A 5,816-nucleotide genomic window follows, 5' to 3' on the forward strand; every position below is an offset into this window, starting at 1 on the left:
CGAGCAAGAGGCTGGCAGCGAGAGAGATAAGAATAAGGCATTGTGATCATCTGGTACATTACCTTGTACTTATTGAATTTCATCTTGTTTTTCATGGAATTGTGTTTTGGATTTGAAGTCTCTTCCCATCCCCTAAAAATAAGTAACCCAATTTAGTATCGTCTGTAAACTAGATGAGCGTATTCCCGGTTCCTTTTTCTCAATGTTGTAAATATATATATTTTTTTAATGGAACCAGTCTCAGAACTTGCCTTCATAGAACACCACTTTTGACCTCTCCCCTCTCCAGGTTCACACTTGTAAGCAATGGTGTAGACTGCAAGCTCGTCGTGGGCAGGGAATGTGACTACCAACTAAGCAGCATGGCTTAGTGGAAATGGCCCGGGCCTGGGAGTCAGAGGTCGGGGGTTCTAATCCTGGCTCCACCGCTTGTCAGCAAATGTGACTTTGGGCAAGTCACTCAGCTTCTCTGGGCCTCAGTTACTTCATCTATAAAATGGGGATTAAGACTGTGAGCCCCAAATGGGACAACCTGCTGACCTTGTATCTACCCCAGTGCTTAGAACAGTGCTTGGCACATAGTAAGTGCTTAACAAATACCATGATTACTATTATTACTTGCTTAAACTTTTGGTATGGTCCTCTGCACACAGTAAGTACTCAAATTCCACTGGATGATGGAATCAAGACCATATGTCTACAGCTTGACAGTGGGGTTAACGACTGATGGAATCAGACATAAATTTAAGATGCATTGTTTCTCCCTGCTCCTCTAGCATAGAAAAGTGATTCAAAATATCTGGGAATATTAGCTCTTAGCCATTTTGTTGCTTCCTTCTGTCCTATGTTTATGTTGGCAGCAAATTGATTTTTAGGTCATTTGTTCTAGGATCATCTGAGGAACCAGTGTTAAGATGAATAGCCCGTAATTAGAAAGGTCTTTCATTTTTCTCCCGCTTTGAAGATGGGCTCACCATTTCTATGCTCTACCTTCCATCAGTTCTCCAAAATAGTATTTAGCAGATCTGCAATTACCCTCATGAATCCCTACGTATCCTAAAATGTGTGTTATCCAGCCTTACTGATTTAAATCCAACTATATTTTTCAATGCCCTTTTAAAGCTTCTTCTACTTTAATCATTCTGATTAAACCTTCCATCCCACATGGATCTTGCTTTTTTCCCCTCCCCAGAGATGTTTTTAAAAGTTTTTACACAATCATCGATTCAGTAGTCTTCTCTTTCTGGGTCCTAGGATCACCATTTTTCTTGGCCTTCCTCTCCTACCTAATGTAGTGGAATGATTAAATTTATGTTGTCTTTTCGTATGCTTGTGCTAGTTGCATTTCCTTTGCAGTTTTAGATTTTCTAATCTCGTCCCTATATAATTGTAGTTTTGTTTTGTTTTTTCCCGTGGCAGTCTGGCTTAATTTCCAGTCTTTATAGCTTTCTCATGGGCCTTTTAGTTTCCTCATGAGTTTGCATTGAAACCAATTTGGTATTTTGTTCCAGTTCACATTTGTCCTCTGTACTTGTGTAATTTCTGAGCCTGCAGAACTGTCTTATTGAACTTGCATCGGTTTTACACAGAAATGATAATTACAGGCTAAGTTCTGTCAACCTACTCTCAAACTATTCTCACTGAAGTCAGATCTGCTCTGATTCTAAGCTTTTTTTAGTACTGTTTATTTCACCATTACCACTCTTAAGTCAATATGTGAGAATATCACATTGTCTTTGCCAAGTTTTCTGTGACAGTTATTTTGTTTAATTTCTACTGATAGCTCTGAAATAAAAATAAGCAAATCATTGAGCAACAGATCACTCTGCATTTTGTAGACTACTATAAAACATACGCAAACCTTGACATCTGACATAAACGGAAGATTGCCCAGAAAATAGCTTTTATTTGATTTACAATGTATATTGAAAATAATTGAGAGACATTGAATGGATGAAGACTAAGGAGAGTTTATACTAGTGGACCGAATTCTGTCCGTGGATGAAGGTTCTGTTGTAATTAGCATAAATCCCAGTGCTTTAACAGAGGTTCTTGCCAGGAGTAGAAAGATACACTGAAGATGAGTGAGCATTCTGTGAATTTATTCCCATCCCTTTACCAGAGCTTCATTTCCTAGATTAATCGATCTAAAGTTAGACATGAGTAGTTACTCCCCATCCCAAATCAGCCCCGTAGACTAACATTTGACAGATAAAAGCCATGTAAGCCATTGGGGATTGCCTGAGTTTTCGAGGGTAGAATCTGGCCGTCGCATTTAAATAAATTCTTGCTTCAAAGCAGCTTTATCAACTCAAACTGTATATGATCTAGTGCATAGGACTACTGTGAAAGATTGTTGATAGAATTTGCCTTTCTCAAGGCAATTTGCCATAACTTAATGACTTTGATGTTCAAAGTTCTCTTTACTGATCTACTGGAAAATCTGGTGAACCAGAGAGTAAAAACATAGTTGCAATGACAGTTTTTCATGCTAGACATAATATCAAAGCCAATCTAGAGATATACAGTTTGCATATTTACAAACTTGAGCACCTGTTATAAATTAGTTCAGCCATTCTATACAGTTTGCCTGTATATATAATAGATGTCCACATGTATATGCATGTGTATCCTGCAGTTTGGCGTATTAAACTAAAGTTGAATAGTATTTCTGTAATATGATAAAGTGTAGTTAATTTCCTACCATCCCTGGGTTTAAGATGTATTATAGATGTAAACATATTCTCCAATTTAGGGCTCACTGAAATATTCAGAGAAAAATTGAATTGATCTATATACGTTCTAGTTACCAAACTAACATGTTTCCGTGAAACTTTAAAATGTGCTTTTATTTTTAAAAATTTATTTGCTTGCTTAAGGTAGAAGAAAAACCCCACTTTAACAGATATCTCAACACATGGCAAGTTCCCTTCCTATGATTCATTCATTCATTCAGTCGTATTTATTGAGCGTTTCCTGTGTGCAGAGATCTGTACTAAGTGCTTGGAAAGTGCAGTTTGGCAACAAATGTTACTTGGAGGCTTTTTTTTGTAGTACTTAAGTGTTTACTTTGTGTCAAACACCATTTTAAGTGCCGGCAAGAACCAGTTCATCAGGTTGGACGTAGTCCCTGTCCCACATGGGGTTCACAGACCAAGAAGGAGGGAAAACAGGTATTTAATCCCCATTTTACAATTGGGTAAATTGAGGCACGGAGAAGTTGTGTCCTACCCAAGGTCACACAGCAAGCAAGTAGCAGAGTAGGGATTAGATCGCAGATCCTCTGAATCCTAGGTCCCGTCTTCTTTCCAATACACCATGCTGCTTCTCACAAGTGTTGGAGACAGTGAGAGGGTGTGACTGCTTTAAGAACACATCAAGTTGGGGAGGAATTAGAACTCAGTCGTGTCCACGGTTTCGCTATCGGTCAGAGACGACTCGACGGCAAAAGACAAGACAAGAACTTAGAGCTTTTCTGTTGAGGGGAATAAAAACCTAGCAACAAGGACACTGCGACTGCATCTTGAGTCACTAGTACCCTGATGGGAGTTATTGATTTTGAAGCTCCTTTGCAAGTACCTTAATCAATTCACATAGTTTTCATCCCACTCCCCACAGTGTCAAATCGGGGACTCCCCATTCAGCTGTGTATCGCTGAGAATTGTGTGGACCAGATCAAGTAAACTCTTTTTTTTTAATGGTATTCAAGTGCTTACTGGGTGTCAAACACTGAACTAAGAGCCGGGGTAGGTCCACATTAATTAGATTGGACTCAGTCCCTGTCCCTCACGGGGCTCCCGGTCCAGTAGTAGGGAGAATGGGTATCCGCATTTTACAGTTGAGGAAACTGAGGCACATATAAGCTGAGTGACTTGCCCAAAGTCACACAGTAAGCAGTTGGCAGAGGCAGGAATAGAACCCAGGTCCTTCTGACTCCCGAGCCTGGGCTCTCTCCACCAGGCCTCAAGGCTTCGCACTAGGCCACACTGCGTCTCTTGGATTCCCTGTTGAGCCGCGGCTGCTGGCAAATCCTTAGGACTCTCTTAATATTTGCCATCTTTGCCGCCACAGATACAGTAGAGCTCTCTCTCATCCACTTCTCACACAGTTAAGTGTGGAACTCACATCTGCCATGAGAAGCATTAGTTTCTTTGTGTATTTCTTCTAAATCGAGGTTCCTGCCTGTAGTTAATTGACAGAGAGCCTTGGCAATGTGGACATATATAGTCCACGTATTGTTTTTCAATTAGAGGGGCTGGTTTTCCCAGACCACCCGTGCTCTTGTGCTGTGTCCCGTGTTTGTGTGCGTGTGTGTGTGTGTGTGTCTGCATATACACATACAGAAACACATATGTACACATTTAGCGTGGCTCAGTGGAAAGAGCCCGGGCTTTGGAGTCAGAGGTCATGAGTTGGAATCCCAGCTCTGCCACTTGTCAGCTGTGTGACCGTGGGCAAGTCACTTCACTTCTCTGTGCCTCAGTTACCTCATCTGTAAAATGGGGATTAAGACCGTGAGCCCCACGTGGGACAACCTGATGACCCCTGTGTCTACTCCAGCGCTTAGAACAGTGCTCTGCACATAGTAAGCGCTTAACAAATACCAACATTATTATTATTATTATTATTATTATATACGCACACGTGTGTGTGTGTGTGTGTGTGTATACATGCTGTAGTGAATGGAGCATGGGCCTGGGAGTCAGAAGGTCATGGGTTCCAATTCCGGCTCCTCCATTTGTCTGCTGTCTGACCTAGCTCAAGTCACTTCACTGGGCCTCAGATACCTCATCTGTAAAATGGAGATTGAGACGGTGAGCCTCACAAGTGACAGGGACTGTATCCAACTTGCTTTGCTTGTCTCTACCCCAGTTTAACAAATGCCACTATTATTTTTACACACACACACACACACACACACACACACACAGTCTACCTAACCTAGGCAAACCTGGAAATTTTTGCTATTAATATATACACCAAATAGGCAGACCCAATTTGTTTGCCTTCTTTCCTTCCCCGTCTCTGCCTCGATTACCGGCATTTTAGATTCCCTTAAATTCTTTAACCACTATTGAGCACTTGGACTTAGGCCCCATAGTTCAAGGTTTTCCCAAAGATCAGAAAATTACTTTTCTCTTTAGCATCTGGGCCTCGTATACGTCTCTATTCAATGGTACATAGGCTCTCCACAAAGCTAGTGTGGAGGTAGTCTGTGAGCAAAATAAGAAAAAAAAAAATCAGTTTCATTCAGAAACATATGAGCATGATCTCTTTCCGAGCCAACTGCCCCCTGATCACAAAGGGCAGAGCAGTGTCTAAAACCCTGAGTTGACTTTCATTAATTCCACATTAATTAAGCTTCTCTCGACCTGCCTCCTGGACCCGGAGGAGGACAATAGAGGATCTTTACATATTAAGCAGTTGTGGTTCTGCCAACGTGCTCTTTTGAGGTGGCTTCAGTGTTCTCACTAGCGCAGATTCACGCGCTAATAGAGTTTCAGCATGTTTGTGCAATCCAGAGAGATCTCACTAAAGGCATTAATCAGCCCCCTTTGAGAGCTGGGAAGTGTTTAATGTAGAGTACATGCTGCGAGCCCTTGTTTAATAATCTCTTCCTCTCCCACACACTACGGAGTTCCATTTTCCTGGTTTAATACTTCCTCTTAAGGGGTTCAGATTCTCTTAATTACCCTGTGAAATTAATCTTTGCTATGTAGCTATATTAATAAACATAAATTGATAATCCGGTCATCATCGGGGCAATTTATTAGAGCTTTATTTATGGAAGAAGTAAATACATCAGCCCACATGAA

This window comes from Ornithorhynchus anatinus, chromosome 12 (genome assembly GCF_004115215.2).
Source record: "Ornithorhynchus anatinus isolate Pmale09 chromosome 12, mOrnAna1.pri.v4, whole genome shotgun sequence".
Classification (NCBI taxonomy): domain Eukaryota; kingdom Metazoa; phylum Chordata; class Mammalia; order Monotremata; family Ornithorhynchidae; genus Ornithorhynchus; species Ornithorhynchus anatinus.